The sequence below is a fragment of the Astatotilapia calliptera genome, chromosome 5 (assembly GCF_964374335.1).
Source record: "Astatotilapia calliptera chromosome 5, fAstCal68.1, whole genome shotgun sequence".
NCBI classification, from domain to species: Eukaryota; Metazoa; Chordata; class Actinopteri; order Cichliformes; family Cichlidae; genus Astatotilapia; species Astatotilapia calliptera.
The window spans coordinates 6,414,441-6,425,755 of NC_137426.1; positions in this window are offsets into that span (position 1 = coordinate 6,414,441).

The following is an 11,315-nucleotide window of genomic DNA, read 5'->3' on the forward strand; positions in this document are numbered from 1 at the left end:
GTTTAGTTTAGTTTAGTAAGGCTTAATATTAGTTTTGACTGACAGATGAATGCTAACAATACAGACAACTGGACCTTTCAAACTAGTTTGAGGCCTTGGTGTCTTTTAAACAATTTAAGTGCAATAATCGGCCAAATACTTCACTAGGAAGTCTTTTCCTTGGTCTTTCTTGGTGATGGTGTAAGCACCCTTTGCTACACTATGACATCTGAAAAACAAGTATAGAGAAAAACATCTTATTTAAGAGCAGTTTCAACAACACTATTATGATAAGTGAACCATAAGTTGTGGAGTATTCAGTTTTCCAGAAATCTAATTAATCAATGGCAATAACCATAATAATGTGGCTGAGCAAAAATAACCAACAATATTTTTCTGTTCTCTGTTTCTCTGATGAAACAAATGAACAAACAAGGCAGATAAAAATGTCTGTCAAATAAGATAGCCAATGGCATGCAGTGGTTAGTTAATGTGTTTCCTGTAAATCACTGTGTTATAATGTAAAATAAGTTAGTTTTGAGATGCAGTTAAGTTCAGGGGACATTTTACTTTCATTTCCACCACAGTGGCACCATTAATGGACTGTACAACGAGCAGGTGTGACCGCTTCCTTAGTATTGCCAGTTTTAAAGTCTGAAGTATTTAGCTGTGCGTTAGTGCAACTACCAAGGTGTAACGAAATCCACAATGATCTTAGAGAAGCAATTAATGTTGCACAATTTGGGAAGGGTTATAAGACCATTTCCAGACAATCAAAACTCAATCATTCTACAGTAAGAAAGATAATTTGCAAGTGGAATACATTTAAGACAGTTGTCAATGTTTCCAGGGGAAATTTGTCCCAGCAAATTCACCCCAGTTCTCAAAGAAAATGAAACAAACAAAACAAACAAAACAAACAAAACAAACAAACAAACAAACAAACAAACAAACAAACAAACCTTTCAGTTCTTACTTCTGGTTAAGCTCTTTATGTTTTAAGGTAAAGTCCCTGCAGCAATCTTCTGGAACAATCTCCTTTTGGACAGAAGAGAAGTGGAAATGTTTGGCCATAATACAGAGAACCACAGTTGGAGAAAAGCAAACACAGCATATCATCACAAACACCTCAAACCAACTGTCAAGCACAGTGGTGGAAGGGTGATGTTTGGGGCTTGTTTTTCGCAACCACAGGACCTGGGCCCCTTGCAGTCATGGAGTCAATCAGGAACTCCTTTGTATACCAAAGTATTCTTGTTTGAAATGTAACCTGTTCGACAGTAAAACTGAGCTATGCAATGTTATCTCAAGCACAGTAACAACTACAACAGAAGGGCTGAAAAGGAAAAGGAACAAGATGTTGCAATGGCCCAAAGTCCAGACCTCCACCTGACTGAAATGCTGTGGCAGGAGTTTAAGAGAACTATGCATAAACAGATGCCCACAATGAACCAATGAAACATTGTGAAGAAGAGCAGGCAAAGATTCACCCACAACAATGTGAGAGACTGATTTAATTCTAACGAAATTATTATTTCAAGTTATTCAAGTTATTGCTTCTAATTGTAAAGCTGGTTCTACGAGTTACTCAGTTGGTATACTTAGTCTTTCACATATCGTTTCTGCATTTGGTTTAGTTTTTGATAAATAAATAATTAGATGGTGTAATATTACATGTTTTTTTTGTTGTTGTTGTTGTTCATCTGAGGCAATATTTAAGTCATTTTTGGATCTGGTGAGGACTAAATGATGTTTTTAATGACCTGATATGTAAAACCTTGGAAAACATCATAATGTAAAAGTATAATTCATCCCTTTTATGTCTGCAGAGAATCACCCATAAGCAATTTTAACCTCAGACTGCATGCTTTCTCAAGTCTTGGCCAGAGTGAAACACCTTTATCATGGCATCTTCCCAGAACACTAATTACATAGAAGAGTTGTTGAAGTCATTCCTGAGCAAACACGAGAAAGCAGGAACCACATTTTGACATATAAAAGCACCAGTGAGATTTGATTACAAGTCAGCAAGGACATGTGGCTCCACAGGAGTAGACTATGCTCCAGTGTCTTTTTAGTGAGAAAAGACTGTCAAGCAGAGGTAGACTTAGACCTCCTGAAATTCAGCTTTGTAGATTCATAATTTGTTTACTCATGAAGTTCTGTGACGCTGCCTGTAAAAATTTGACTCTTAACTGATTCAAATATCATAGATCTCTCATTCAAGGCTGTCTCCTTATGTCCTTGAATCCAGTATTTGGCAACTTTCAGCATTATTACTATTCTTAGTTTACTATCTGGAAGACATATTCTTATCACGAGCAATCTTTTTGGCACAGTGCACAGAAAGTAAGTCTACTTTTTTTGCTTGTTTGTTTTTTGTTTTTGTTAAACCGGCAACTAGACTGAATCTTTTCTAGTCACTTTTTACTTTTATCTCTCAAAGCTCCTTAGCTTGGCCTAACTACTCATTTGAGTATGGAAAACAAGGAAAAATCATTTCAAGTAGCTCACTATGGTGATATCACTGAAATGACACCTCAGATTTAAACATTTGAAACATGAGAATAAGGAGATAAAGCGCATGGGCATAACTTGCTTTCAAGAGAACACTTCAGCGAAACTGGTATCAGATGTAGATAAGACAGTAAGGAAGATGCCCCCCTCGGAGGTTAAGTAAGGAGACAGTGGTACTGATTAACTGTGTTGTTTTTAACAGCAACAATGAAAAAATTTGAATTTTTGAAGAGCTAGTTAACCAATTTATATCTGAGCATTTACTCTTACGTGAAAAAATCTATACATGCTAATTATTTTATTCATTAGATGTTTGGTGGGTCATCTTGGTACTTGTCAAGTAAAAGAACCCTTTTGCTCACAAATGAGTTATTCACCATATTTTTGCTGACTTTTTAAAAATCCTTTTTTGATGTATCTGTTAAAGTGCTCTTACACTTAGGTAAAGCTTTTGTCATTAGAGATAACTACTAGGAGGTTAAATGATATGATATTTCAAGCATTTTGGATTCTTCAAGTTGTCTTATTTAATCATTTAGGAGCATGCACGTTGCTGCTGTCAGGCTTTTTGGTAGATGAGTGAGCTGGAGTGAGGCAGTTTGCGCAGAGCAGAAAATGATGAGACATGTCAGAACAAGACAGATATTTTCAAGCTGCACATTTTTCTCCTTGCTGGAGACTTCTGCCTGTCTGTTTCGACAAAGAACTAAACCCACACACAAACACATACATGTACACCCCCACATGAACATGTTCAGGATTGCGCTTACACACACTTGTGTAATCATGCATTCATGCTCGTACGTTTGTCCACTCGTGTATCTAGAGATGGAGGGAAAACACATACAAACAACAAAGTTCACCAGTGTGGCCTAGTTTTATAATAGAGAACATTTACATTCATATCTGTATTAAATTACACCTGCTTTTAGTGTGAATATAATTTAAGGCAGGCAACCTAAAATGTACATACCCTGTCAAAGTATATTCCCTTAGAAAAATGATATAGTAATCCATCCAGTGTGGTTGATTTGTCTTTGTGGTATAATACAGTGTATTCTGGTAAACTTGTATTGCTAGATATTTAGTGACTCATACTGCACTCATCCATAAACGCAGGTGCACTCATACATCCTGCAGTGTGATATCTCAAAATCAATTTCCCAACAGTCTGATAAGCACTTGTTTAAGTTGTGAAATTTATCACGCCTGCTTTCTTCAAGTATCTTGTTAATGCAACTGTGGATATGAAGGTTGCTTAAAACGCACAGCTTAATACCAGAAAGCAAAGTACGGTGCAGTGCGATGCCTGTGGTAAGTATATACTGCTTTCAGCAATTGCTTTTTAAGTAATAACAAAGACTATATTAGTTTTAAAGGTATAAAATGACTCTCTTGATAAGAGCCACCTCTGTTTCTCACCCAACAATCAGATAGTATACCGCAGCAGTTCTCTGAGTATAAACATGCTGAGATATGAGCTTTATCGCCCTCATATCACTGGCATCTGGGACCTCTCCATGCTCTCTCTCTCTCCCTTGTGCTCTTCATGCTCTCGTTTTGCTCCTTTGCCCATTTATCCAGCAGTGTTTGCATCAGCAGAACCGTTGTAAGTGGCAGTCACGCTAATTTATTTATTTTTTCTTGTTATATATTCTGAATAGACAGGTGCATGTGAGTCTACACACAAACACACACTTTATAATGCTTGTTTACTTTATATTTGTTTCATACACAAGCAGCTGCATATAAACACAGAAATGCAAAACATTTAAGTAAGCAGAACAGATCATGGTTTTTCTTTTTTAATAAATCAATTTGGTGCGAAGGCATTTGTCCACTTTATGCTGTTCAAACATTTAAAACAAGCAAATGTGTTTGCCCAGTTTAGCACACAAGCCCTAATCCACACTATGACAGATATGATTTCCACATTTGGAGTAATATTCAAATACAACATTTAGTTTACGACATTTAGGTTTCAGTAAAACCACAGCAGAAAATAGCTTTGTTGTTTCTCTTTCTTCCTCTTCCTGTTTCTCTCTTTCTGTTGTTTAAAGAGGAGCTCTACCAATCTGCCAATGGACACTGACACCTTTCATCACCACCTTCCCTCTTTAAGCAATAACAGCGTAGTGGCCGGATGCCACGGGTAGGTACTGTAAACATTCACTCCCTTTCGCTCCCTCCCTTCAACACAATGGCGTCCAACATCACAGAGGCATGCAAGTTTGTGGCTGCCATATGCCAAACAAGGGCTGAATAAATTGCTGGAAAGGAAGGAATGAGCAAAGAGGATAAAAAAGAAAAGAGCTGCTTTTTGATTAATTAATGATTAAAGTAGGACAATGAAGGTTGAAGTAAAACTTTGTCTGGTTTTTTTTTCATCTTTATAATGAATAAATTTGTTTAAACTTTAAAAAATGCAGCTTGCTAGTGTTTCTATTTGTTTTTTTTGTTTTGTTTTTTGTTCGGTAGCATGAGACTGTCAAACTGCTATTCATGCAAGTGTTACAAGTTGCTTAAGTATGGCCTTTCCCTGTCAGAGATGAGCACATCTCCCTCTCTGTACACTATCCTGCACGTTGCAAACAAGTCTGGACAGCTTTGTATCTCATCCCTCTGTGGATAAACACAGGCAGGAAATGAATGTGGTTTTACAATGATTCACTCCATACTGGAAGCATTTGTTGTCAAAGAAATCCATTCAAAGCAGCTTTGGCTTCACATGTTTACTATTTTCTCTTGCTTTGGAAGATACGCATCTTTTCATTTAGCTGATTCTTACCTCAAAAAGCACCTTACAAGAGATCCTTTTGATTTTTGTAATATGGGGAGTTGTGTCTAACTCTTTTCTTTTTTTTTTTTTGTTAAACAAAGGCCCTATTTTCAATTGGGTTTTTTTAGCCAAAACTCAAGTGTCCAGTTATGTTTAGATATTTTATTTTGTCTTTTGCGTACCCCTTGCTTACCGCTTCACGTTCTCGTATTTATTCTCTATCCCATATTTTTCTCTTCTGCTCTGCTATCTTTATTAGTGGAAAGTCAAAGTGCCCGAGGACAGAATTTAAACTGTGCAGTACAGCTGGTTAGAGACTGTCGGCCAGAGTAATGAGCTTTACCTTTAGCTGAACCATAAAGGCTAGTTCCTGCTTATGGGCATTCCTGCTCTGAAGTGAGGACAACACACAAACACATGTGCATGTATGCTTAATATCCTATGTCCTGGTTGTAGCAGCTATCACTTTCAGGCTTTTAAATGTTTCCCCTCATCATGTGCAACTTAACAACCTGAATTGTTATTCTCATGTCGAGCAAGTTCATCAGTTACCGAACTTGTTCCGGATTACATCATTAGCATCTTCATACCTCATGACCTTAACAGGCGGCCGCTTTCATCTGACGATCTAGTATAAATTTCAAAACCTTACAATGAAACTAATGTGGAACTGTCTCTCTCTAAATTTGAGGTGATTTACTTCTGTAGCTTCCAAAATGAAATGTGTGACTTGTCAGTGCTTTATTGTGTCTTTTTTTCCCCTCTACTATTAATATTTAGTTGGGGGATTTAATTTTCTTAATTCAGATTTGTGGTTTTCCTTTATTTGTTATGTTTATCTTTTTTTTCTTATACAGTACAAATATTAGTATTATTAGGTTTAAAGATATTAAAGATATTATGTTTAAATATTTTGTATTTATATTTTTAAATATTTTGGTGGATGGATGGATGCATATTACTTGTGTTTCAGTCTCTTTCAGATCACAGTTTTAGTTTTACAGCTTGGACTTTCACTTTTTTCATTGACTTCGTTTCTTTCTTTCTTTTTTTTTTTTACTGAAAAGCACCCTAGAAATAGTTAGCACTAGATAGTGAATTGCTAGTGAATAGCAAAATATAGCATTAATGGTATTAATTTTAACGCATTAAAAAAAAAAAAAAAAAAAAACAGCTTCAGGAAGTAAAGACAAGCAGTTATTATTACACACGGCAAACACCAGGTACTGGATCTTTCTACTGAATTGTTCAAGTAACCAGAATCTAGATGGTTTATTGTGTCTGCAAGCAAACTCCTGAATGAACTAGCTACTTTTATAAAGTCTCCCTTTGTGACTGAAAGCATGTGCATGTTTTCACTACATTAGCTAAATAAGGTGTAGTAGTGCAGTATACCGGATACTCTGTTAGTTTAACTTGACACACACAGACATAGAGTGGACAAAAAGCTAACATGTGCAGCAAATTAATATGTTCGCAAAGGTATATTATACTAAAATGATAACAATAGACTCAAACTTGTCAATCTTTAAATGTTTTTAAAAAATAAAACGATAACAAACAAAAACTGTATCAACTGATTAGCCATGATCATCCCCAACTGACTGAAGAATTATAATGTGAATGGGCCTAAATTCAGTTTTGATGACAGAAGAGTTTGTCATTACTAGCATGACAGATGCCAGAGCCTGTGAAGTATTACAAAATATAGAAATAAATACATTAATACACATAAAATATGCTCATTTACGCTCAAAGTATTAGTTATTATTATAAATAAATTTAACTGCAACCTGCAAGCATCTGCAAAGTTTACCCTTTACTTTTTACAAAATGCAGCCCCACAAACAATTTTTTAAACCAATCAAACCTGGAAGACTGTTGGAGCTCCCAATGAAAATATCACTGAACATTGTAAACCAGTAAAATTTCTCAGACAAGAATAGGGCCAGTCAACTCTAAGAGTACAGCACTTTTAAACTCCATTGTCTTTTGGCATTTTCTTTGTATAATTCATCAGCTACTAACAAAAATAAACAAACAAAACTATTGTCTGTTGTTTAATGTAAGATAAATACATTATTTTCTTCACATTTGGAAGTATATTTGGGAGTGGAAGGTAGTGACGGGAAAACCTGAAGTCTAGATAGCAGTGGTGGTAGAGCAGAGAGAGCAGATGGCTGAATGACACTTTGGGTGAAGCACCGTGAGAGCGCTGTAGATGCCCTAAAACCCACAGTGAAAGATTACAAAGAATTAAAAAAAATGGAGACTAGTGACTGATAGTGAACGCTGGCAAAAGGATCATTAGACAAGAGTTGTAACATTGAGAGCATGAAAAAACATGACCAAAGAAATAGGTCAGCAAGAATAGGATTTAAGACTAAAATAGAGAAAGTAGAAAATTGCTTAGTGAACTCACACGTAGACGTCATGAACAGTGAAGAGAACGTGACCATTACTGCGGCCTTATCCTTTATTTCAGCCATGCGTTCTCAGACTTCATTCTGGGCTCGGGAATCAGCCATGTGCATGTCAGTGACAATGAAGAACTGAGCAGCGAGACGGAGACAAATCAATAATCCCTGCTAAGCCATAATCCCATTAATGGTAACAACAATAAGCAGCAAATGTTGCTTCATGGGATTTTTTTCTGTTTTCTATTGATTCACAGTAGACTTAATGGACTGCACAAAAATGTTTGAGAAAGAAGCATCTGAGCAACTAATAAGACTACTTATCTCCTGTTGCGATACCCCCTGTGGTCATGAATTTTGATTCTGGTAAACTGGTAAACAGTACTATGCATAAACTTTGGTACGTTTTGTGTTTACAGGTTTGTTTGTTGACCAAACAGCTTGTTCTGATTACTGCACTCAGACCTAGGTGAACAAGATTTGCCTGTATGTTGGTTAGCAAGGGGAGACGGCAGATGCTTTTCATTAAATAGATGAGTGGCGGCAACCATCCTGTGTTAATTTATCTGTTTTTGTGTGCGAGTAAATGAGGAAGAAGTAAGGGCTTTTTACTGGTGGTGGACTCTTTATACGAATTAGCTTATATAAAATTGTGGGAGACCATCAAGGTCTCTTCTACAGCTAATTCTTCTCCACTCTCTGAGAGTACTGAGATGTGGCAGGTTGAAAAGAATTGCAAAGTATCTTCATTTTGCTGTTGACACTAGGAGAAGCCAGCAAAGAATCACGTATTCCCCGAGAAACCAAAACATCTGTTGTCTGTGAGAAGAGAGCACCAGGATGAGAACAGGGACTGAGGGGTCTCTACAATCTTGTCCACACTGGCAGTGGCTACAATGCTAACTAATTGGAAAGAGGCCCATTCATGAGCAAGCGAAGGAGGGGCATCTGCGTGGCAAGCCAAAGAGGAAGGAAGACAGACCACCTCATTCCCACAGGATGAGGGGGAAAAAAGGAAAAAAAAATAACAAGAAAACATCAACCAAAAAAACAAAAAAAGAAAGAGTTGGTCCCCCTCTTCCCTCCCTCTCACCCGCCTTTCCTCTGTAGCTCTTCCAGTCCCAGACTCCAGACTAGCTTCATCCTTGTAATTTAGATTAATTTCTTCCACATTTTCCTCAGGGATTAGGCAGCAACCCCCCAAACCCCAGCACTCCTACCCCCAGCATACACACAGCATGCATGCACGCACACCCAGCTCACCCCCTACCATAGTTGCTTAATGCTCTCATTATTGAACTTCTTTCCACCAAATATAACTTCACCCTACCCCCAACCTTCGCACAAAAACAATCACTCACAAATGTAAAACCTCTCAACTGAGATCAGTGTGGATAGCTTGATATATGATTCTACTTATTATATAAAGAAACCATTATGTCTCATTTTCAGCTTTATTTGGTTCAATACTTAGAGTCAACTCAGAATTATTATTGCTGTTTTCAAATGCCGTCAACCACGCACTGCAATAAACATCCTTTGCAGCAATTACTAGCCAAAGTGGTTTGTCACGGAAAGATGAACCTCTTTGGCATCTTTAAAAGGTTTCTCATAAATAAAAGGTAGAGGTTGCCTTGGGAATAATTATGGAATTAGGGATAACAAAACAGCTGCTATAATAACAGATACACAGTGAACATATAAAAGGCAGTGACTATTGTCAATACACAAATTAGCCATGGTCTTTGACAACTGTTCACTGCGTCGCAGCAGCCAAATACTGACAGACTTACTGTAACTCAGGTGTTCTTTAATGCCAGTGAGTCACTCTGGGAGTAGACACAAACATTCCTCAGCCATACCGGGAAAGTAAAGCAAAGACACATTTGCTTTACGACTATTACGTTTTAAATATATTTACATTGACCAACAGTTAATTACACTTTCCTCTTCAATTTAAAACGGCCAGTCCATCGCATCATGTACAGTAAATACTAACTGCTGGCCTAGATGACTTTAAGAGGCCACATTTGCCTCTGTTTTTCTTTGGTCTTTTCTTGATTTTCTGCATTTTTCTAACACACATATATTATCCATTATATGCCCCATCCCCGCCCCCACCCCATCTGTTTTCTTTCTTCCCAAAATATATTTTTTCAGTTGTTTTCATTTACAAGTAAAATTGCAGGAGTGAGAACATTATCAGACTGGAAACAAAGAACTGCCTTCTGCCTGTGTGTTGTAGGGGAATTCTACTGAGCCCTGCAGTAACTAAAACTACATGCATATACACACATTATTCCACATCTTTGCAAAACATTTTAAATTGAAAAAAAGCTGAATTTTGTTTGGGTAAGTTGCCACATGTGTCATAATGAATAATACAGTAACAAAATAGAATTCATCTTCAGTCTGGACTAAACATAAGAAGCCTTTTTCTTTCTAGAGAAACTGATATGTAAGGTCAGTTTCTATTAGTCATATTAATATGGGTATTTCTGGGATTTTTTTTCTATAACCAGTATATAAAAAAATAGTTTGACTCCAACACAAAATAACTTACTCCCCACCCCCTACTCCAACGAGGAGTCGACAGTGAACGGAACAATGTCACAGAACTTGAGGCTAGCCTTAAAGTACAACATCAACTCATTAAAGGTGTAATTCCTCTGCTGTTAAGATCAGATTCAGTACACTTACTTCAGTATGATTTATATTTTATCCTGGTATGTTCTTGTGCTTTTCCCAGCACTGATGCAGACCATGTTGCATCAACTTTTATCAGAATGCATCATCTCTAATACTTTTAGTCAACTCGCTCTCCATATAGCTCCTCATTCCTTACTCCTATTCCTCAGTGGCACCAAAATGGCACTATTAATCATGTAAAGACCGGATTGTTCCTATTTTTGTCCAAATGAGAGACACTTTTTTTATATTAAAATGATCATCTGGGTTGTGTGTTTACAGGGCCAGGCGTGTTTTAATTCAGATTTCTGATTTACACTACTACTCTCATCTGTGTGACTTGTCACTTATGACATGGAACGTTAAGGCTATGTTTTAACTCATAAAGTGGTTTCAGTGGTTGGGAGCTGCAAGCAAGCGATTAGTCTGACTGCAAATGAGCCTTAATGTACAACAGATTTCAAAGACAGGGAAGGGAAGCGGTTAACTAAAAGGGTAATTGTAAAGTTCTAAGTGTCCTCGAAACAAGTTGGGCAGAAATCTATAAAAAAATTGTAACAGTAAGAGCATACAGTCAACTTGTTAGGCTAATAAGTAATAAAAACCAACAAAAAGATTGTCAAACAAGGTTTAAAAAAAAATGGGAAATATCACATCAAGTTGTCTCCTTTTTGGCCTTTTTTCCGCTCTTACAGTTTCATCCTGTGACTTGGTTTGACCTACATGGAAAGGTCATTCAGTCAGAGCTGGAATAGAATACAGCTACAGTTCAGTGAATCTGGAGTTGACAAGTAGCCTCGGGCATCCTAATGAGGTCTGAAGATTATATTAACATGTCAGATATAATCTCTAATATCTATTTTTTGAAAGAAAAAAAGTACATGAGTTCCTCTTCTTTCATAAGAGAAAAAGAAGTGAAGGTAACAGGTAAGTGC